Source organism: Capra hircus, chromosome 2, assembly GCF_001704415.2.
Source record: "Capra hircus breed San Clemente chromosome 2, ASM170441v1, whole genome shotgun sequence".
Taxonomy (NCBI): domain Eukaryota; kingdom Metazoa; phylum Chordata; class Mammalia; order Artiodactyla; family Bovidae; genus Capra; species Capra hircus.
The window spans coordinates 84,632,019-84,657,492 of NC_030809.1; positions in this window are offsets into that span (position 1 = coordinate 84,632,019).

Genomic DNA, 25,474 nt, shown 5'->3' on the forward strand with positions numbered 1-25,474 from the left:
CTGCACCCACATGCTTTACTGCTCACTATGATGCTTCTTGTTGTTTAGTTGCAAAGTTGTGTCTGACTCTCTTGCAACCCAGTGAACTATAGCCCACCAGGCTCCTCTGTCAATGGGATTTTCCAGACAGAGATATTGGAGTGGGTTGCCATTTCCTTCTCCATGGGATCTTTCTGACCCAGGGATTGAACTCACATCTCCTGTATTGGCAGGCAGCTCTTTACCACTGGGTCAACTGAGAGTTAGTTTCTCTTGGTGAGCTTGAAGATTTTCCCTCTCAGTTGCTTTGGTAGCTATTGGGTTGGCCAAAAAATTTGTTTGGATCAGCTCAATATTAAGCTAGAACTTTTTATACTTGCAAAGCAAACTGAAAAACTTGGTTAGCATGAAGATGAACAAATCCTTTCTGGACAGAACTACATGTTGATAGAGTTCTAGGTCACAGTTTTCAATGAAATATATTCTACAGAATAACACCAATGCTTGAGTGGCTGTGAATTATAGATTAGCTTAAACATGTACAATTTGATTTAGAACCTATAAAAAAGGATCTTTTCTTTATGATTAATGTAGCTTATAGACATTTGCACAGTATGGTGACAAAGTTTAAAACTCTAAATCAGTTGGTTAATTAATTTTCTACATGCTAAGGTGAAACTAGAAAGATGAAACGCCCAAATACTTTCTAAAATACCTCCTCATAATTAGGGATGAAGAAGGCAATGGTGACCCACTCCAGTACTCTTGCCTGGAAAAATCCCATGGATGGAGGAGCCTGGTAGGCTGCAGTCCATGGGGTCGCAAAGAGTTGGACACGACTGAGCGACTTCACTTTCACTTTTCACTTTCACGCATTGGACAAGGAAATGGCAACCCACTCCAGTGTTCTTGCCTGGAGAATCCAAGGGACAGAGGAGCCTGGTGGGCTGCCGTCTATGGGGTCGCACAGAGCCGGACACGACTGAAGCGACTTAGCAGCAGCAGCAGCATAATTAGGAATGGGTTACCTGCCTGTGCTTTAAAACATGCTTAAGTAAGAGACTGTCTAGTGGTTCTATAAAGGTTTCTCAAATAACATTGTCCCCCCACCCCCTCCTTTTTTGGATTGATGATTTCGTTAAAAGCTATTCTCCAATTGTCATTTTGCTTTCTCTGCTTTAATGTGGTCTATGGGGTTCATTAGATCCAGCATGTTAATGGCATCAGCTGGGTTTAAGTTTCATTGCAGCTGAACCTCACCATTGCTAATCACTTAGCTAACATATGCCAATATCATGGTACCTAATGACTCCTTCTGCAGTGACTACTTTATATTCCCATGTCTCCTCCTCTGAAAGGCTAAAGTAACATTGATTATCAGTATGAGCTGAAGATGGTGGGAGCACTGACGACTTCCTCTCTTAGACGACAACATGCGTACTTGGTTCAGGATCTTTAAGCTTTGTTGAGCATTTTTAGTGATCCATTTGCTCCCCTCCTCATCCCTATCCAGGCCATGTGGTTGTCACATGAGGCAAAAATCAGGTGCTTTAATTTCTAAAATAGTGTAGACTTTTTTCATTTGTTACTCAATTTTTTGCATCCAACATTGTCTAGGCTTTAAAGTGGCACAGCTCAGTCATCTCAATTTACCTTCTGCAGTCTCATTGCTCCCTGGAGACATTGAGTGAGTAGGAAAATACTGCAGATGTATAGAGACAGCATATTGCTCTTCCGAATTTTTGGTATTCTGAGATAATTTTGATCTGTTTATCTTTTTTTTGGTTTATTTGATATTTGAGACCAGAATAAAAGGTACTATCAAATCTTTTTCTCTCTCTCTTTTCTCCTAATGTCATTACAAAGGGAAAGATGAGGGTCTATCATTGAGGGGCTTCTGGCTTTGCGGGAAGTGGGTGGGCAGCAACACAGTGTGATGGCAGAGAGTAATTCTGCTTCAAGAAAGATACTGCCCAACAATTTTTAAAACTTAATAGGATTAGTCATGGGAACTATTTTTAGCAGAAGTTCAACTTTATCCATGTATTTTAATGTGGGAAAATTGTGTCCTTTTCCCTCTGCTAATGTTTGATGTATTCCAGCCCTCCTGTGAGCATGTTGGAGTATCTTATGGGACCTGGAGTGGAGGAGAACTTCCTCTTGGATTCTCTCTGTTTTCTTTCGTGAAAATGACATTCCAAAGCTGTTTCACTTTCTGACAGGAAATGGAGCCTTGCCAAAAATGATTAAAGTCCGAGAAAGCAAAACAGTTCCAAAGCTGCAGCCGTGCTTTAGGAGTCCTGAGTTTGACATGGTGTCAAACAAATGTGAGATATTGTTTAATAAATTTGAATAATACAGAGATAGGAAAAAATCATTCCTGGCTTATTGCAGTAGTGATTTGAATTAAGTATGTAAAAGACTATCTACATCTAATTAAATTGAAACAAATACCTAAATACACTTGTGTAAGGTTAGCCTAGCCTATGACTTTATTCCATTATACTAGTTTTGTGTGTGAGACAAAAGTATTATTTTAAACTCATGTAATTTTAAAACGGTATACATTTCTGCAGTTTGTCAGGGAAATGACTTCTGTTTATGTGATCAAACCTGTGCATAGTGGATAATTTTTTAAAATATAATTAATTAAACTAAATTAATCAATAAAATCACTTAGAATGAAATAGTTTTGTTTAAATAGGTTAAATAGTGATTGAAAACTTTAGTCAATATTTGGAATCATAAGCCCAAAGGCTTTTTATATAATAGCCGCCTCAATTATTTCACTGACAATCTTAGTTAAATTATTTTCTCTTTCCACCAGAGAATTTGTGTAGATAATTATATACTACCCCTTCTCCCAAATAAAACTGACCAAGAAAAAAAAATGCATCTCTCTCAAATCAATAAAAAGTAATACTTAAGGGAAAAAATCCTTAAGAAAAACCTTATTAAACATGGTATTTTTTTTTAGCTCCTTTGAAAAACAATTATTTAAATGAACTAATTTTATTATTTCTTTCACTCTTTGGGTGTATACTTGGAATATGTTTTTAGTGCAAAAAGTTGAAAGTTTTCTGTACCTATTGACATTCGACAAGCACTACGATTCATGACCGTTTTTTAGACAAGCTAAATTGATTAGAGAAGTCATTCAATGTCATTGAGTACCATTTGTCACTTCATAAGCAGCTACAACCTGCTGCCTACAAATGCAGAAGGACTGCCAAATAAATCACATCAAATGGTGGGAGTAGACAGTATCCCTTCATCTGTAATTGGTACAGCCTCTCCTGTCACGTTTGTTCATACTTGTGATTCTGGTGTGGATTGACACTGACATGGAAAGGGCAGCCACTATCAAAGACGTTAGAGAGTCTATGTTTCGGTGATGTATGTGCTAATAGATATCCATCATAATATTACATTAATGTCACCCATGTATCAAATGTGCAACTTAACCATCTAGATATCTGATGATATGCCCATGTGGTTCTGTTCTAAGAGGAGATAAGCTCTTTGGCTTTGAAGGGAAATTGATAGATGAAAGAGAAAATAATGTGGTTAACAGATCTATAAGAGAATATTAGAAATGTAGCTTGCATGTGCTGTTTCACTGTACATAATTGTAAAGCTCTATCTTTTAATTTCAAAATAAATATAAACATACTTTTTTTTGCTAATTTCAAAGCAGCTTCATTTTAAGAATTTTGTTTCCTTGTCAAGAAAAAAAAAGAAGGCCCCTATTGTAATTAATGCTTTGTACTATGTCCCAGGTTTAGGCTTTAGTGAAAATCTGCTTTCTTAGGGTCAAAACTCTTTTTCCCTGAAGTATCTATGTGTATGCAATGTGCAGCTGTGTGTATAAGTATACACACACACACACACACACACACACACACAGGCTTTTGTATATATTATACCATAATACCACACTAACATTAAAAATTAACATTAATTAATGAAGACAATATACTTCCATAATGTCAAGTCTTTAAACACTGTAGACCCCAGGGAGATGGAAATGGACTTGAGTTTTTGCTAAAACATCTCTAATATATTGTATTCCACTCTGCAGAGATAATGGCCGTGTCCACATGATAAACTGGAAAATTCAGTATTACATTAGAACAGCTTTGTTTTATTGGACTTTTACTCTTTGCAAGGAGCTTTGCATATATTATCTCATTCCATTTCACAGTAAGTAGGAGAGGTGGCTGTTTATATTCCCATTTCCTAGATGAAGAAATGGAGGAACCAAGAAAATAGATGAGGTACACAGTATCATCCATGAAGGAAAAAAACTAGGATCCTGGACTGTCTGGATCCTACCCTTTTACACTGTGATATAGCCTCAATCAAGCTTTTGGAACTCAAAAATAAATCCTTGAGAGATGTGCTTAGTCACTCTGTCATGTCTGATTCTTTGCGACCCCTTGGACTACAGACTGCCAGGCTTCTCTGTCCATGGGATTCTCCAGGCAAGAATACTGGAGTGGGTTGCCATTCCCTTTCCCAGGGGATCTTCCCAACCTTAGGATAGAACCCAGGTCTCCTGCATTGCAGGCGGATTCTTTACTGTCTGAGCCATACCAGGGAAGCCCGAATATTTTGAGAGAAGAACACAGAGTAACACCAACAGAGAAAGGAGGCCAATTCAAAATCTCTGAAAAATTTCCCTTTCTGAAGTACCATATTAGTTGATCCTGGGAGCAGAGGTGTCTGCAGAAATGAAACATTCTCTATGAAAACTCAGGCTTGGGCTTGAGATAGTCTTAGCCCCCCTCACCATGGCTTCCAAATAAGAAGCCTGTCCAGAAGAAAGTGGATCAATGTGGAGCTGTTGGAAGAGGGTCATGAAGATGCTATTTGCTATGCATATTAAAATAAGGCAATCATTCAAACTAAAAATTCTAACTTTACTATTTAATTAGCTAGAATATTCCACAATATTTTATTACCTTCTATGAGAAAATAGCCCTTGGAAAAATGCAGGAACATTCTGCTCACTAATGGATGGAATTTACAAATAACTATGTGAAGGATCTGCTTCACTTTCCCAGAGGATCTTATTCCCTAGAAAAAGTTGGATTCAACTGGGAACCTAGAGAGGCGTATATCATGGAAAATAATTACTGCAACTTTTGTCAAAATATCCATAACTAGAAAACATGATTTTTCTATAGGTTAATTCAGTTAAAGTCTATCAGATGTACTTACTGACATAGAATTTGTTTTAAAAAGGTATAGTAAACCTATTCTTCTTTTCTAATATAGATAGTCAAAAGGAAACAGACATGAATTCATTTGAAAATAGGTTTAGACAAATAAATGGCAAATGTAATTCTGGTTATTTAAGTTATGAAAAATGGCAGGCTTCTATTGATAAACAATGAAGAATTGACCAATATCCAAAGCAGGCAGCTTTCATGGGACTGTGCTCATTGTCAACAAATGTTGGGAAAAGGTCAATGGTTAATTAAATAATCCATCACCTCAGGATAGAGAGTAGTTCTCAACTCTGACAATCAGTGACAGAAATATTAAAAGGTCAAGAAATGAGTTACAATATATTCTGTTTTGTTATTATGTATTATAAAGATGTGACTCTCTTAAAGATGTAAAGGATACAAAGGCTCATATCCCACTAGAAGCATGCTTCCTAAACAAATATATTTTGGATTATTTACTGATATGAATGCTGAGAATTCTCCTGAAGCTAGAGACTTCTTTGAAATTTTGTACTTTTTGAAAAAGAATCTGTTTTTGATAGTATTTTGTCTCAATACTTGAAAAAGTGTGTGATGGAGATGGAGTAAGGGGCGGGGGAGAAGCTTATTTTTTGAGAATCACTTTCACTGGGGCTCGGTGATTTCAAACCATTATTTGGTTTGTAAATAAACATCACTGCAAACATGGTAGCTTTCAGCTGCTGACTATACTTTCTTGTGATTGTGGATAACTCAACTGCTTTCAGAGAATAGTAATATCTCCAATTTCCTTATGTCAAGTGCAGAATAACCCTTCTGTAAATTAAAAGTATTACACAAACTTGATATATTGATTTGACCTAATTTTCTTTTGCCTGGATTGATTTCCTTACTACCCTTTCCAAACATTAGTTATTATTATTTTTCATTATTAGTTATTATTATTTTTCAATGGGTATTTATATTTAATTTGGGCTGCCTTATGTGGGCTTCCCAGGTGTCGCTAGTGGTAAAGAACCTGCCTGCCAAGACATAAGAGACACAGATTCAATCCCTGGCTCAGGAAGATCCCCTGGAGAAGGGCATGGCAACCCACTCCAGTATTTTTGCCTGGAGAATTCCATGGACAGAGGAGCCTGGTGGGTTACATACAGTCTATGGGATCGCAAAGAGTCAGACATGACTGAAGGGATTTAGCAGGCATGCATGCCTTATCTAGCAAAATTTTTCTCCATCATCCTCCCTTATTCCATCTTCCTGCCCCAGAGTGCCATTGATTCGTTCCTAGTTTTCAAGTTTCAAGTGTAAGCATTCCTTTTTTTTCTGTACTGGAGGTTGACTAAATGAAAGCCTACTCATTTTTGTCTTTCCACCCGCCTTTCTTCTTTACCTCTGTGGCCAAAATATGGAACACAGACAACGAAAAGAGGTGCCCTAGAATAACTGCTTTGCAGGAAGCCATAAATCATACGTGATTAAAGTAATTGGCAACAATAGAAGGAAAATATGTTCCTGTGCTTTAGCTCTTTAGTTTTGCATGTGAGAGGAAACTGGTCACCAGTTGAGATCCCACAGGTTAAGGAGAGATGATGCTTTATTTGAATAGAAAAATGAAGCCTCTTACTTGTCCCTTAAGAAAGCAAGGCTTGGAGAGTAATGGTCTATGGCCACGTCACTGCTGAAATATTCTTTTATATGGCTTCTAAATGAGGGGTGCTTCACCAGGGACTTTGACCCATGACTGTGCATGGCTTTACCCCCTTGCTGTCTGGGTGAACGCTGCTGTTTCGAATATGGGCAAGTGTTATATGATTATTTTATCTCTTACTGTAAAGTGTTTTGAGAGACTTTGTATGAGAAGCAATATAAAAATAAATTGAATTGAACTGTGGCTTCACCTCCCCACTTTTTAGTGCTGAAACCTTTAGAGCAAAAAGTGCAGTGCTGTGACAAAGGACAAGATTAAGATGATGTCAGGAAAATGGTCAGCTCTGGAGAGCCCTGACCCTCCAGGAGGGGTGTGTGTGTGTGTGTGTGTGTGTGTGTGTGTGTGTGTGTGTGTTAGTTGTCACATTTGCCTATGTGTTAGTCTAAAGCCTTTCCACAACTGGGATAAATCATATTTGTGTTCTTAAGTTAGTCATTCCAAGGAGTCATAGGATATCCAAAATCTACTTCCAGTTAATGCATTTCTGTGAAGACAAGAAGACTTGTTAATTACACAAATATCTCTTTTACATAACATATCACTGTGCATTAAAAGCCCCTGGTTAGCCTCTAAAAGGCCAGGGTCTGAACCACATCATATTACTTTCAGAATCCACAACTGCAATAATTTTTCTTTTAAAATAAAATAATCTTGGCTTAGGGTAATAGGTTTTTCCTGCAGAAATGTGATTTTATGTTTTATGACACCGCATCAATACATTATTTTAATAAATGGCTCTTGGTTCACCAGAAGTGCTGTATTTTGACAATATCAGCCAACCTTTTCATTTGTTTAAGCAGGAAAAGTAGGGTGCCAAAATAAAGCTACTCTAGAAGAACATCTCAAGAATGTTTATGAAAACTCAGTTATAGCTACATTTATTAGAGTTAAAGCATAGTACTAATTTGTCATGCAGAATTCCAGAGAAGTGAGTAATTTCTGCATTTCTCTAAATGCCGGGGTTTCATATTTTGAGGTAACCATTCGCTTGTACATATGAAACTAGCAACATGGACTATAATGTGACAAAAGGTATCAGAGATTTGTCATTATCTGACAATAGTTATTGGATGTATTTGCTGCCATGCTATGGCATTTCTCATTAAAGTAAATTGGGGAATGAAAAGATTTATCACATCAGGCTCTCTGACAATGGTCCAGAATTTTTAAAAATTTGAATTAGATGATTTACTAGAGGTTAGAAATGGCTCCCCACTCTGTCCTCACAACATAGAAATTTTCTTACATACATCATGCTTATCTCCATCAAGTCTCTCTGAGACCCTCTGATTATGGATAAGCATTTTCAATCCATGGAAGATCAGTCTTATTATAAAGCTGTGACCACACTATTTAATTATCAAAATACAAAGAGAAAATCTCTTTCAGGACCCAGAAACTTTCTTGTTTATGAGGTTGCAGAGAGCTCCCCTCATAGATTTGTTGTTTATGACTCCTTTTTATCTAAAGCTCTCAACAATATTTTTACATAATGAGTCAGATTATCCAAGGTGTCCTGGGGATAAGTAGGAATATGATTGTCCCTTGGCAGTAAACAGTGACTTTGGGCCTGAAAAAATGAATATTCCTTCAAAGGTGCTTATTATCTTAGGATGGCACAGAGACACTCATAGTCATTCATTTTTGTGTTTAATCTTTGTGGGACAGTATGCTCTTGTTCTGAAATGACACTCTCCTAACCCTAAGATATCTCCTAAGATAACAGAATAATATATATAACATATGCACACATTAATGCATATGTTAGGATTTCTCATTCAAATGGTTCATTTCATAGAAACTACAGTTGTACCTAGCAATTTATATGCAGAAGTACAAACAGATCTCAGAAACAGATGGGGGCTGGGGGCGGGGGGGAGAGATATATTTTGCAGTTATCAAGTTACAGGTCCAAATGCCTCATTTTTACTTCTTCCCTGCAATAGACTGAATGTTTATATCCCCCTAGAACCATTTATTGAAATCCCAATCCCCAGTGTGATGACATTAGGAGGTAGGGCCTTTGAGAGTTAATTAAGTCATGAGGGTGGAGCCCTAATGACTGGGATTAGTGGCCTTATAAGGAGAGACATGAGTGAGAGAATGTCTCTCTCCATCATGTGAAGACATAGTGAGAAGGCAATCATTTACAAATCAGGAAGAGGGCACTCACCAGATTGTGGTTGTGTTGTCACTCTGGTCTTATACTTCCAGGTTCCATACTGTGGGAAATAAATGCTTGTTGCTTAAACAACCCACTTTATGGTATGTCATAGTAGCTGAACTGATTACTTCCTTCCACCCCTACAATTATACTTATTTTCCATTTAGACTATAACTCTTTATTAAAAAAAAATAAAGTATATTTGATTTACAATGTTGTGTTAGTTTCAGGTGCACAGCAAAGTAATTCAGATACACACATACACATATATATTTCACATGTATATATTCCTAATATATATACATATTTTTGTTTTTTCTTTTCCATTATGGGTTATTATAAGATATTGATTAAAGTTCCCTGTGCTGTATAAAATAGGTCCTCGTTTATCTACTTTATATATAGTAGCATATATCTGTCAATCCTAAGATCCTAATTTATCCCTCCCTCCCCTTTCCCCTTTGGTAATTGTAAGGTGGTTTTTTTTTTTTTTTAATATCTGTGAGTCTGTTTCTGTTTTACAAATAAGTCCGTATTTATCCATATATGTTTTGATTCCATATATGAGTGAGATTTGTGATGCTTTTGAACTGTGGTGTTGGAGAAGACTCTTGAGAGTCCCTTGGACTGCAAGGAGATCTAACCAGTCCATCCTAAAGGAGATCAGTCCTGGGTGTTCATTGGAAGGACTGATGCTGAAGCTGAAACTCCAGTACTTTGGCCACCTCATGTGAAGAGTTGACTCATTGGAAAAGACCCTGATTCTGGGAGGGACTGGGGGCAGGAGGAGAAGGGGACAACAAAGGATGAGATGGCTGGATGGCATTACCGACTTGATGGACATGAGTTTGGGTAAACTCCGGGAGCTGGTAATGGATAGGGAGGCCTGGTGTGCTGCAGTTCACGGGGTCGCAAAAAGTCGGACATGACTGAGTGACTGAACTGAACTGAACTTACTTTACTTAGTAAGATATTCTCCAGGTCCATCCATGTTGCTGCAAATGGCGTTATTTCATTATTTCTTATGGTTGTGTATTTTTCTACTGTACATATGTACCACATCAACTTTATCCATTGAAGGGCATTTAGTGGCTTCCATGTCTTGGCTACTGTAATCAAAGCTACTATGAACATTGGAGTGCATGTATCTTTTCAAATTAGAGTTTTGTCTTTTCTGGGCATATACCTAGGAGTGAGTTTGCTGGAAGATGAGTCCATTTCAAAATGAGTCAATCAATAGCTAACATTATATGTAACCTGGGACTTTACTGTATCATCTTTGTTCTCTTTTCTCCTCTGCTGTACTTATGTGACTCTACAGCTACTGTGCACACATTTGCTGTGTTCCAGGACACAGGATCATTCACTTTTGTTCAAATATGCCAAGTGTTTTCATGACTGTGGACCTCCATTCATGCTGATTTCTTAGAGTAAAATCACTTTCATCATCTCTACATATTGAAAACCCATTCATCTTCAGTTCTTTCCTAGCTTAAGTGGCAGAAATGAGCCTCAGTTTTCCATCTGCAAACTGAGGATATGTAGCATTCTCTTTCAGTGTGATTTTGGCAATCTAGTGAAAATATGAGTTTGATCCTCTAGTAAAATGCCCTAGTGTTCTTCAATTAATCACTTCTCTACAAACCAGGAACATATTGTACTTAAAATATTCAGCCTCTTATTATGCATGCATATGGAAATATCTTTTTCTATGCCTTGTAAGACCAAAGGAAATGCTGAATGTTATTTATTCCTATATAAATACCTAATATTTATAATAAACTGGGGGATCTAGACTTAGTGGGAACTTAATAAATATTTTTTTAAATGGACTGTTCCATATGTTCAGTGTTCCAAATGTTCCAATATAGATCTTGAACTATTTTGGACCAGTAACAAATTGAAGTTGGAATTAGTTCAATTCATCAAGTTTATTCTTACCACAAGGTACCCAACGCAGTAAGTGCTTCTAGTTGCTACCTTTGGACAGACTGCCAAAGAGATATGATATCTGAAATACATCAATGTCACTTTTTAGTTCTGCATGACTTTCTTACAGTAACACAATCCATTCGGCAAGTTGATGAAAGCCTAGATATGGAACTTCATTTAAAGGCCCTCAGTGGTGCTTATAGATCCTATATTTCCTGCTTCATATTTAGCAGTGTTGGTTCTGGTTTTTCTATATTTCAGATAGCATTGACATGGCAAAAGGTTCATACTCTATAGTGTGAGGGACACTACTTCAAGTTACTTCTCTTATGCCAAATGTCTCAATTATGGCACAGGGGATGAGGGAAGCCACTGAAATAGGTCATTTGGTATTGTCATGTGACACCTGAAGTGGCATCATGTAACACACACACACACAAACTGTAAAAGGCAAGACTTCTGAAGGTGTGAAGGGCTCCTTTATCAGAATTTAATGACTGGCTAAGATTAACTGTCTTTACTCATTAATATGGAGATTTGACACATTCTTAGAGGTGAACTAGCGAGTCTCACATTCTTCTCCATATCGTTTAATCATCCTCTTTGATGGCAACTGAACAGCTAGTGGACTAGGAACAACTTTGCCTTTTCAAAACTCCATATAAAAATGCCTCTTAAATTTTTTTTTTTGGTATATTTATTTATCCACAATCTATTCACCCCCTTAGAGGAAGCTGGCCTCTTCAAAATTTGTGTGGAGAGCTAAAACTTCTATATTGGCAGCTTAGTGTCCAGTTCAAAACCACATCCCACAAGGCATTGAGTAAGAGACCAGAGAATCTTCATGACGCCATCTTTAGATTGAGATCACATGGCTCTGAATATGCCTACTGTAGAGCTAGTAATTTTAGGTTTAAACATTTGCCAAATTGACTTTCCTCAAACTGCATGTACCTTTTACCTCTGCCAGTCAAACCCACAATTTTAAACTATATGGAAGGAAAAGAGCACCAAATCCCTTCAAATATCCATTTTGCTTATATTTTTGAAGCAAGAAATGGAAAAAAAAAAAACACAAAAAACCTTTCTATTAAAGAAAGAGGTAACATTTGCCCTCAGGCCAGGGGCTTTCAAGTTCTCATATGTCTCAATGAAAGCCAACCTAATTAGTATAAATCAGAATTTTGTATTATAGACATTCAAGAATAATGAGTTCTATTATGAAAGATTTCAGTAGGTAAGATATATGCTATTCAATGGAAAAAAAAATAAACAAGCTTCATTTCTTCATTAGAGGATGCTTATTTATAGTGCAATATATATCTACCTCGACTTTGACATTAAAGTTTTGACTGCTTTTTAGCTATAAAATTTGATATTGTTGTGGCAGCTGCACTATTCGAATGATAGCTGCAGTACAGCTGCTATCAGTGAGGGAGATTTATTGCTTCCCTACATGGATAAGGAAATGTGCATATTTACTTTTAGTTTTATTGCTGGTGTCCTATATTTTAATGACACAAGGTGAGATAAAAGAACATTATAACATTATAATCAAGAAGCCCTGCAAATACAAATGGCATACTTATGAAACTTTGTTTTAACTGTATGCAAATTCCCTGTCTTTTCTTGCAGTGAAACAGTCTAAATTGGTAGAGATGTTACAGTCCTGCACATTCCCTTGGTTTTGGCATTTCTTTCACCAAAGACACTGGATAGGAGAAGGAAGGGAGGAGAGTAAACAAGATAGGACAAAATAGGAGAGAGATGAGTGAGTATCACAACGTAGTTCAAATAATTTTTGTGTGTGTGGTAACTAATTTCTGAGAGTAATTGGTTGATTTGAAACTTGAGATTCAACTTCAAGCCAATTTGGAAGCATGTAACTTGCTGTTTGAAAGACAAGAAAGAAAAGGGATAGAAAGTTGAAAAAGTTTTTTTTTTTCCCCAACTGATTTTGTCTCCTGTTCTTTTTCTTAATATTGTCTTGAACCAATAACCTAGTGACAGATGGGGAGAATTCAGTGTGCTTGGCAGTTTGGATTAGATTTGATAAGCATCCAGGTCTATTTGGTATTGAAACAGAGATGGAAATCACATGAAGACAGCCTTTTCAGAAAAGTCCCATTACTTGGTAGTTTCTGAAAGTTAGTTGAAAGTACTGCTGGAAGAGTCTTTGGCGTACTGAGGGATTTCATGATTGATACCAGGCAGCACAGATGTGCCTGATGTGCCTTCAAGGGTCTTAATGGTGTTGTTTAATACAGAAAAGTTTTCCTTTACTATGAAACCCAGAGAGATGTTATGGGGAGGGAGGTGGGAGGGGGGTTCATGTTTGGGAACGCATGTAAGAATTAAAGATTTTAAAATTAAAAAAAAAAAAAAGAAACAAATGAAAACTGTTCTTTCGTTATCCTCGATCCTTGAACTTTCCCATATTCTCATATGCTCTTCTTGATATATTTTTCTGTTTGTTCATTTAGACTTGTGGGTTTAGAATGCTATGTTAATCATTTCTGTTTAAATACTAACAAATCTGTGAAATTAACAAGTATATGTGCCCTGCAGCATATGAGATTTAAGAAGACTGGTTTTGATCTTTTAGTTACCAGAGAAGTATTTTACAGCTCTCAAAATTTCCTCACATACATATTTGAAAATAAATTGGCCATTCAAAAGTTGTTGAGTAAGCAATCAGGTCAGTTTACCTGGACTTATAGAAAATGAAAAGACAGATTCCTGCTGTCTCTATACTTTTTTGCTCAGTAATCTGGTAGTGTTATTGGTATTATAAGTTAATTTGATGTTTTAGGTATTTATGTTTGCCTAAGAGTCTTATGTAGGGAGTTTTCTTTACTCTTTAGCCATATGCAAACCACATTTTTGTTAAGTATTTATCAAACTGCAGCTTCTAAAAAGTTCATAGGTGTCTTTTTAACAAAGTCCAAATTGCTGCCTTTCTGAATTAAAGACAGTTTTAGTACATGAATTATTATTCCTGTAATAATTGCTTGCAACTGAACACTTGGAGACCATCTTTGATAAATATAGAAATGACTGAGTTTGCTAAATAGTCTTTTCATTATAATAAAGCTATGCCAGTCATATAACTCATTTCTCAAGCATGTGAGCACATTGTACACCAAGTACTGAAATAAGAACATTACATATTACAGCCTTGAATAGATTTGATACCTGTTTTGTAGGGGAGAGTAGGAGGGAGGTATTCACTTACCTTCTTATTTCCTCATGCATAAATGCCTTGGTTTAAAGTGAAATTTGCTCAGTCGTGTCCTACTCTTTGTGACCCCATGGACTATACAGTCCATGGAATTCTCCAAACCAGAATACTGGAGTCGGTAGTCTTTCCCTTCTCCAGGGGAATCTTCCCAACCCAGGGATTGAACCCAGGTCTCCCGCATTGCAGGCAGATTCTTTACCAGCTGAGCCACAAAGGAAGCCCAAGGATACTGGAGTAGGCAGCCTATCCCTTCTCCAGCGGATCCTCCTGACCCAGGGATCAAACTGGGGTCTCCTGCACTGCAGGTGGATTCTTTACCAACTGAGAAATACTTATTAAAAACATGAGTAAAACTTCCAGATAACTATTTATTTTAGCCCCAGTCCCCCTACCCTGCCTCATTAGCCCCTACTTCCCACCTGGCAACCAGTGACAAAATTTACTCCTAATGGGTATTTTACCTGGGCCCACTTAAAGATTATGCACATACAGATTCTATTTTTCAAGTGTTCTCTAAATAAACCTTTAGCATGTATATGTGTCCTTTTGGTAATTTAACTTTCTTACTGATGTGAAAAAACCTATAAAAATGAAGAATTTTTATTTTAATATTAAATGCTATAAGTGACAGCACTTATCAAAAGTATGAAATTTTACTTTGAGTAATACACATTGAGAAAACTGGTGAAGAGAAAATTTTCACATGGAAAAGATTACAAAAAAATTTAAATTATTTTAGTCAGGTGCTTAACTGGGTTTTATCCTAAAATTAGTGCCCTGCTTGATTAAAAGTAATGACATCTTTGTTTCAGTAAACTTAACACGAAACACTATACAATGGAGAAAGTTTATTTAGAACTTGAGTTTAATAATTTTAGAGTGATAATTTGCTTTTATTTATTTCTCTAAAATCCTATAGCGTAAAGATGCTGCTGCTGCTGCTAAGTTGCTTCAGTCGTGTCTGACTCTGTGTGACCCCATAGACGGCAGCCCACCAGGCTCCCTTGTTCCTGGGATTCTCTAGGCAAGAACACTGGAGTGGGTTGCCGTTTCCTTCTCCAATGCATGAAAGTGAAAAGTGAAAATGAAGTCACTCAGTTGTGTCCGACCCTCAGCGACCCCATGGATTGCAGCCTTCCAGGCTCCTCCGTCCATGGGATTTTCCAGGCAAGAGTACTGGAGCGGGGTGCCATTGCCTTCTCCGCAGATACTTAATTGATTGATGGGTTGATTTCAGTTTAATATATGCTTCCTCAGCACATTTGGTTTGATCATTTTTAATTGGATCAGCTGATGACTGGTTATTTAGTAACTGGAAATTTGAGTAAACTGTCATATATCCAATTTTTAACTTTGAAGAAGTTTGTGAATGGTCCCTCTGTAGAGTGAGTAAGAAAAGTTAAAGGATTAAAATGTTTCAAATGCATGTACATTGTGGGTGAGTTGTCTCTTTTGTCATGGAGAAGAATGGCTGCATCACCCTTTGCAAACTTCCAAGTGGTGACAGCGCTTGGGGTTGATGAGCGAGAATGTGGTGGTTTGAAAAGATCACGGAGAAACCAGCTTCTGAACTGGGAATTCGAAAGCACCCTAGCACATCGTTCCTACCGCAAACCTAGAAAATAGCATGACTGGACATGTTAAGTAACTGAGAAATAGAGACATTTAGATAATTTATATAAGGTCTCCCAACTATATCAGGCATAGTCAAAATGCAGGAACTGCCAGAAGAATCGAGACTATAGACAAATGTTCTCCAGTAGATATATGTGAGCCACAGGTGCAAGTCTCATATGTAATTTTAAGTTTTCTAGTTACAAAGAATAAAAGGAAACTGGTGGAATTAATTTCAATAATATATTTTACCAAATATATCCATTTTTATTTCAAGATGTGATAAAATTTACTAATAATGTTATATCTTTCTCAAAGATGTAACGTATTAATGTACACAATTCCATGTACATTTTTTCTTACAACATGTTTTCATTTTGAGTTAGTCACATGTCAAGGGCTCAATAACTGGGTGGCTGGTGCATACCATATTGAACAACATAGCATTCGAGTACTTGAGAAACCAAAAATGGCACACACAGTATTGTATCTGATTAGTCAGAGACGCCAGATAAAATGATCCTCCTGACATAAATATTAATTTTAGGTCATACAGGAGTGGTTCATTAGGGAAAAAATATACATGTTCTAAGGGAACATATTAGTTAAATTAGAGCACAGAATAGCCCAGAAAGGACATTTAAGTCAGCTGGTTGGTGAAGCTCAAGAGACATGCCTTTCTGGCTTCAAAATCTTATTTTTATTATAATTGAATCAACAAAGATTGTTAAGTGCTACTATTAATGAGGAAGGGGTCACTGCCTGAGGTGCATAGAAGCCAATACTATGGCACTGATTTTAGAGAAAAAAAAAAAAAGACCTTTACTGCCAGGTCCACTGGCAAGGAGCTCAGGAGCCCAGGGCTCAAATCTGTCTCTCTTACCTGGGATTCAGGGTGAAATTTAAGGGGTTAGGAGAATTTCGAACTCTGAAGCTGACTGGCTGCTCCTGAATCATCAAGCCACTTGGGCTCCTGGAAGCCAGGTTCTTCTTATTGAAGAACTTGCTCAGTAAAGAGCTCTGCTGGCAACATTTCTGTTCTTTGAGTTCTGTAGACTGATAATTCTTGTTCTAGGGTCATCCTCGGAGAAAGCAATGGCACTCCACTCCAGTACTCTTGCCTGGAAAATCCCATGGATGGAGGAGTCTGGTAGGCTGCGGTCCATGGGGTCACTAACAGTTGGACACGACTGAGTGACTTCACTTTCACTTTTCACTTTCATGCATTGGAGAAGGAAATGGCAACCCACTCCAGTGTTCTCGTCTGGAGAATCCCAGGGACAGGGGAGCCTGGTGGGCTGACGCCTATGGGGTTGCACAGAGTCGGACACGACTGAAGTGACTTAGCAGCAGCAGCAGGGTCATCCTATCTTGCATATGCACAATGATGTCTCTGTAAAATAGCTTCAGGTTTGGGTAATCAACAGCCTGTTTTAAGGAAGCAAAACTGATTTAAAGTGGTGTAGGGAAAAAGCAAATTAGCCAAAATGGTGGAGGTCAGGCTCTCTCAGCCCATGGCCTCTCACTCTCACCCCATGGTTCGTAAATATATGGTTATGTAACAACTGAGATCACTTATAGCATTGTGCATGCCTGTCATGATGTACCTGCTTGGCCACAGGTCACTTTTGTTCTGTAAGCATATATGAGCTCCACCTGAAAAATCCCTTGTGGATACGTATGGCTGTGTCTGCCGGGTCAGCTATGAGAGAGTACAGCATGTCTGTGGCTGCTGCACCAGCCAGGAGAGAATAAACATATCTGTAGTTCCTCGAGTTTTCTTCCAGCTTCCCTGCTCACATCTTGCCCACCCTGGGTTCAGTGAACAGTGAGATACAGCAAGACAAATGCTCAGTGTTTTATGTGCAATCTCACTGTCTTTGAACTCTGCACTATATATTGGAAAATAAAAACATACATATGGTGTCTAATCCATTATTCCAAGAGGTCTTCCTCCTAGCCCATGATATGCCAACATATACATTTAAAGAGAGAGAACAAGTTCTTTTGAAACTGGATGTTACCAAATATTCAAAGAGACTGAAAGACCATACCAGCTATAGTGGCTAGCTCAATGCCAGAGTCATTATTTGTATGTACAAAAGACAACCCATCTCGTAAACAAAAGCAGTAAAAAAAATTCTTCTAGAGCAGTAATAAAAAGGTCCAACTCTTAACATTTGGCCTTCATGGCTGAGAAGACTTTAGAATCTCAAAAAAGGAATTGGAGGTGAAATAAGTTCACCTTTTTTTTTAAAGAGGATACAGGTGTTTAATGGCTAGCTTACTTAATTAGTACTGGGCTTCCCTGGTGGCTCAGTGGTAAAGAATCCAGCTGCCAATTCAGATGTTGCAGATTTGATCCCTGGGTCAAGAAGATTCCTAAAAGAAAGAAATGGTAACTCACTCTAGTATTCTTGTCTGGGAAAGCCCATGGACAGTGGGGCCTGGTGGGCTACAATCCACGGGGTCACAAAAGTCAGACATGACTTAACAACTAAACAACAGACAAAACGATAATTAGTAGCTCTGCTTATAATTTATCCATATTGGTTTTCAGTTCTTTTTAAATGTTTTCCATGTGGATTTCTTCACCCAATAAAAGATAATTATGTGCATCTACCTCATAAGGTTGTTATTAAAAAAATAACATGCCTCTGATATACCATGGCCTGGGTTCAAACCAAGGATCTGCCTCTTACTGTCTGTGTGATATAAGATGAGTTACTTACCTTCTCTGTTCCACAGTTCCACAGTTTTTTTCACTATGAAGGCCTAACTGAAAGGTTGGCCTCTCTGCACATGGTGCTGAATCAAATCCCAGACAAAGAGTTTGGGGTGAGGTAGAAAAGGATAGCTTTATTGCTTTTCTAGGCAAAGGAAGACACAGGCTTCTGCCTCAAAAAAAAAAAACTGTGTCCCAACTCCAGAGAACCTGATAAAGATTTTTACAACAGTGAATCAAAGATGGGGTCTCTGACAAGATTAAGGTTGAGCAGGGCTTCCACTCCCTAATCTCCTCTCAAGTCTCTTCCTCTTGATGAGCTTCTCTGGCTCCTTAAATCTTGCCTCAGGTGATTTCTTGGCTGCTCCACCCTATGGACTGTAGCCCACCAGGCTCCTCTGTCCATAGGGTTCTCCAGGCAAGAATACTGGAGTGGGTTGCCATGCCCTCCTCCCAGGAAGGGGGGGAGGGGGCGGTCTTCACCACCCAGGAATCAAACCTTTTACATCTCCTGTATTAGCAGGTGGGTTCTTTACCACTAGTGCCAACTGGGAAGTCTTGGAACTTGGGAAAGGTCATGAAGGCTGAAGCCTTGCCTACAAGCAATGGGGGACGGGAAGCCTCCATGCCCAGGAGCCCCATAGGCATAGCCCCATACCCCCACTCAGTTTCAAAAGGAGGATGATAACCCTTCTACTCATTGGCTTTATTGAAGATTAAATTAATTAATATATGCAGAAGGATTAGAATATTGTATAGCACAAACTTGCTTAGTAGATACTAATTATTATAATAATTATTAAAATTACCTGCAGAATTTTTAAATACTTTTCGTGTTTCTATTTCTTAGTAGCTGATCTGGCTACTTGGGGATCTAGTTTGTGAAGTTTCTCAGTGGATCTGAGGACCACAGTGTTTGGAAACCACAGGCATGGATAGAGGAAAAGTAGGCAGAAAAGCCGAAGAACTTATGCTTTTGAACTGTGGTGTTGGAGAAGACTCTGGAGAGTCCCTTGGACTGCAAGAGATCCAACCAGTCCATCCTAAAGGAAATCAGTTCTGAATATTCATTGGAAGGACTGATGCTGAAGCTGAAACGCCCATACTTTGGCCACCTGATGTGAAGAACTGACTCATTGAAAAAGACCCTGATGCTGGGAAACACTGAAGGCAGGAGGAGAAGGGGACGACAGAAGATGAGATGGTTGGATGGCATCACCGACTCAATGGACGTGAGTTTGAGTAAACTCTGGTAGTTGGTGATGGACAGGGAGGCCAGGTGTGCTGGAGTTCATGGGGTCACAAAGAGTTGGACACAACTGAGTGACTGAACTGATGCAGATCATCATCGATCATCCTCAAGATGAGTAGTCTAATCACAACAGTGTTGATTTTGCCTGGGCCACATCCTAGCATCACCAGGACATTTTAAACACCTGGACAACACCCAAACCAATTAAATCAGAATCTGGAGGTGGTCCCAACTGTCAGTATTTGAAAGGCTCCGGAAATGGTGTGGAGCGTAAATAAGGCTGAGCACCCATGAACTAAGTGAAGTGAAGTGAAGTCGCTCAGTCGTGTCCGACTCTTTGCAACCCCATGGACTGTAGCCCACCAGGCTCCTTGGTCCATGGGATTTTCCAGGCATGAATACTGGAGTGGGTTGCCATTTCCTTCTCCAGGGGATCTTCCCGACCCAGGGATTGAACCCAGGTCTCCCGCATTGTAGGCAGTCGCTTTACTGTCTAAGCTACCAGGAAAGCCCATGAACTAAGGTAGGTTTAAATTCCACATTTTAATTTTTTTTTTTTTCAGAAAAATGCTTCTAAGGTTTTAGATGATGGCAAATTGACATAAAAATAGCACATTAAGAAGAACATTGTGAAAAGTGTGCTTAACTGACCCAGTGTTATCTTTCGCTGCCCTTTTTTATATGGATGAATAAAGACAGATAGGAGTTAATTGCTCTTCAGTTAGATCGAGGTCAGTCTTTTGTTCTGAAGTTTTAGAAGTAGGTTAAACAAGATGGTATTACTTGCACTACTGTACTTAACCTTGACTTAGGTCATTTAATGCAGTGTTTCCTAAACTTTGTTGAGTATCAGAATCACCTAGGAAGCAATTTCAAGTTTAGATATCTCAGCTTTACCTCAAAAGATTTTTATTTGATGGTTTTAAGATAGGACCTAGGAATTTGAGTTCTTTGAAAGCTTCCAAGAAAATTCTAATGATGTTATTGTCATTAGCTGTATGTAGTGAATCAAGATACTAATGGTGGTAAAACTGTTGGTAATGAGAAAATTTTGGCTTTATAAAAGAAAACCAGTAGTTGTTTTCTCCCTGGCATACAGTTAGCTAAATAGACCTGCTTATCTAAAAATGACTGTTTCCTATCCCCTGTTTGGTAACTGGTATCCAATAGTATCAAATATGAACAACTTGTTAATGACAGAGTAATTTCTAGACATTTTGTTATATAATTCTTACCACAGTCCTTTGGGTGAGAAATATTGGCTCCATTTTACAAATTGGGAAGCCAAAGCCTCAGATGGCTAAATAACATAGGTGCAATCATATAACAGGTAAAAGTAATGGAACCTGAATTAGAAGTCAGGTCTATGTAACTTCAAATCTATTCTGACACAATTAGTGAGTGTCAGTATCTGACAAATGGGGCTCCTAATAAGAATCAGTGGCAGACAAAAATAACCAACCCCAAATGCAAGTATTTGGATATGTATTCATTTTAAGACATAAATTAAAAAGTCATTTTCCTGTTATATATGAAATCCAAGTGGTAAGAAAATAAAGATTGTTTAAACAAATTTTTTTCTAAGACATTGGGTTCAAGAGGCTCTATTTACTCATGCCCCTAATTTTCATGTATTTACAATGAATGAGATCACAGTTGATCAAGACAGACCTCTGTGATGAAGAATGACTGACTTCTTTAATTGTTGTTGTTCAGTTGCTGAATCATGTCCGACTCTTTTCGACCATAGAATTGCAGCATGCCAGGCCTCCCTGTACTCCACTGTCTTCTGGAGTTTGCTCAAGTTCATGTCCAGTGAGTTAGTGATGCTATCCAACCATCTCATCCTCTGCTGCCCTGTTCTTTTGCTTTTGATCTTTCCCAGCATCAGGGTCTTTTTCTTTTCACATCAGGTGGCCAAAGTATTGGAACTTCACCATTATTACTTCCAATGAATATTCAGGTTGATTCTTTAATAAAATGTTTCAAATAACTATTGAGGAGCAGCAATTTAAACCCTTGAGAAACTCTGGAGTCAAATTTAGGAAAAAATAGGAGAAAGTTCTCTAAAAGACCCATAATATTTCCATAACATTAAGGCAATATAGACTGACATTGCTTTAACATCGAAATTCAAGGGCAAAAGATGCTCCAAGTGCTAATAAGAAGGAGCAATACTGCAAGTTTTGTTATCTGAAAATATCGTTTTACTTACCAGTAAAAAGTGGACATTTTCAGCCTGTTTAGGTACAAACTAGGAAGTTAATCTTCCTATAGTGCATCAGATGTCTTTCCTTTGCCCCAATAGAAACTTATGCATTGCTTGGTTGTTGCACTTTTTATGTTTTGATATCATTGCCAGCCTAATAGTTCATCTACTATATAGCCTTTGGTCAGTGTTTAGTTCAGAGTCACACATCTAGTTCAGTTCAGTCACTCAGTCATGTCCGACTCTTTGCGACCCCATGAATAGCAGCATGCCAGGCCTCCCTGTCCATAACCATCTCCTGGAATTCACTTAGACTCACGTTCATCGAGTCTGTGATGCCATCTAGCCATCTCATCCTCTGTCGTCCCCTTCTCCTCCTGCCCCCAATCCCTCCCAGCATCAGAGTCTTTTCCAATGAGTCAACTCTTCACATGAGATGGCCAAAGTACTGGAGTTTCAGCCTTAGCATCATTCCTTCCAAAGAAATCCGAGGGCTGATCTCCTTTAGGATGGATGGGTTGTATCTCCTTGCAGTCCAAGGGACTCTCAAGAGTCTTCTCCAACACCACAGTTCAAAAGCATCAATTCTTCAGCACTCAGCTTTCTTCACACTCCAACTCTAACATCCATACATGACCACAGGAAAAACCATAGCCTTGACTAGACGGACAATAGTCGGCAAAGTAATGTCTCTGCTTTTGAATATACTATGTAGGTTGGTCATGACTTTTCTTCCAAGGAGTAAGCGTCTTTTAATTTCATGGCTGCAGTCACCATCTGCAGTGATTTTGGAACCCCAAAGTCTGACACGGTTTCTACTGTTTCCCCATCTATTTCCCATTAAGTGATGGGAACGGATGCCATGATCTTCGTTTTCTGAATTTTGAGATTTAAGCCAACTTTTTTGCTCTCCTCTTTCGCTTTCATCAAGAGGCTTTTTAGCTCCTCTTCAATTTCTGCCATAAAGGTGGTGTCATCTGCATATCTGAGGTTATTGATATTTCTCCTGGCAATCTTGATTCCAGCTTGTGTTTCTTCCAGTCCAGCATTTCTCATGATGTACTCTGCATAGAAGTTAAATAAGCAGGGTGACAGTGTACAGCCTTGACGTACTCCTTTTCCTATTTGGAACCAGTCTGTTGTTCCCTGTCCAGTTCTAACTGTTGCTTCCTGACCTGCATACAGATTTCTCAAAAGGCAGGTTATGTGGTCTGGTATTCCCATGTCCTTCAGAATTTTCCACAGTTGATTGTGATCCACACAGTCAAAGGCTTTGGCATAGTCAATAAAGCAGAAATAGATGTTTTTCTGGAATTCTCTTGCTTTTTTGATGATCCAGCAGATGTTGGCCATTTGATCTCTGGTTCCTCTGCCTTTTCTAAAACCAGCTTGAACATCAGGGAGTTCACGGTTCACGTATTGCTGAAGCCTGGCTTGGAGAAATTTGAGCATTACTCTACTAGCATGTGAGATGAGTGCAATTGTGCAGTAGTTTGAGCATTCTTTGGCATTGCCTTTCTTTGGGATTGGAATGAAAACTGACCTTTTCCAGTCCTGTGGCCACGGCTGAGATTTCCAAATTTGCTGTCATATTGAGTGCAGCACTTTAACAGGATCATCTTTCAGGATTTGAAACAGCTCAACTGGAATTCCATCACCTCCACTAGCTTTGTTTGTAGTGATGCTTTCTAAGGCCCACTTGACTTCACTTTCCAAGATGTCTGGCTCTAGATTAGTGATCACATTTTCATGATTATCTGGGTCATGAAGATCTTTTTTGTACAGTACTTCCGTGTATTCTTGCCACCTCTTCTTAATATCTTCTGCTTCTGTTAGGTCCATTCCATTTCTGTCCTTTATCAAGCCCATCTTGGCATGAAATATTCCCTTGGTATCTCTAATTTTCTTGAAGAGATCTCTACTCTTTCCCATTCTGTTTTTTTCCTCTATTTCTTTGCATTGATCGCTGAAGAAGGCTTTCTTATCTCTTCTTGCTATTCTTTGGAACTCTGCATTCAGATGCTTATATCGTTCCTTTTCTCCTTTGCTTTTCACTTCTCTTCTTTTCACAGCTATTTGTAAGGCCTCCCCAGACAGCCATTTTGCTTTTTGCATTTCTTTTGTATGGGGATGGTCTTGATCCCTGTCTTCTGCACAGTGTCACGAACCTCATTCCATAGTTCATCAGGCACTCTATCTATCAGATCTAGGCCCTTAAATCTATTTCTCACTTCCACTGTATAATCATAAGGGATTTGATTGAGGTCATACCTGAATGGTCTAGTGGTTTTCCCTACTTTCTTCAATTTGGGTCTGAATTTGGCAATAAGGAGTTCATGATCCGAGCCACAGTCAGCTCCTGGTTTTGTTTTTTGTTGACTGTATAGAGCTTCTCCATCTTTGGCTGCAAAGAATAGAATCAATTTGATTTCGGTGTTGACCATCTGGTGATGTCCATGTGTAGAAGTCTTCTCTTGTGTTGTTGGAAGAGGGTGTTTGCTATGACCTGTGCAATTTCTTGGCAAAATTCTATTAGTCTTTGCCCTGCTTCATTCTGCATTCCAAGGCCAAATTTGCCTGTTACTCCAGGTGTTTCTTGACTTCCTACTTTTGCATTCCAGTCCCCTATAATGAAAAGGACATCTTTTTGGGGTGTTAGTTCTAAACTGTCTTGTAGGTCTTCATAGAACCATTCAACTTCAGCTTCTTCAGCATTACTGGTTGGGGCGTAGACTTGGATAACTGTGATATTGAATGGTTTGCCTTGGAGACGAACAGAGATCATTCTGTCGTTTTTAAGATTGCATCCAAGTACTGCATTTCGGACTCTTTTGTTGACCATGATGTCTACTCCATTTCTTCTGAGGGATTCCTGCCCGCAGTAGTAGATATAATGGTCATCTGAGTTAAATTCACCCATTCCAGTCCATTTTAGTTCGCTGATTCCTGAATGTTGACGTTCACCCTTGCCATCTCTTGTTTGACCACTTCCATTTTGCCTTGACTCATGGATCTGACATTCCAGGTTCCTATGCAATATTGCTCTTTACAGCATCCGACCTTGCTTCTATCACCAGTCACATCCACAACTGGGTATTGTTTTTGCTTTGGCTCCATCCCTTCACTCTTTCTGGAGTTGTTTCTCCACTGATCTCCAGTAGCATATTGGGCACCTAATGAGTTCCTGTTTCAGTATCCTATCATTTTGCCTTTTCATACTGTTCATGTGGTTCTTAAGGCAAGAATACTGAAGTGGCTAGCCATTCCCTTCTCCAGTGGACCACGCTCTGTCAGACCTCTCCACCATGACCTGCCCGTCTTGGGTTGCCCCACAGGAATGGCTTGGTTTCGTTGAGTTAGACAAGGCTGTGGTCCCTCAGTAAATGTCTGTTGGAAGAACTAGTTGATGGGATTAGTGGAATGAAGAGCTTGGAAGT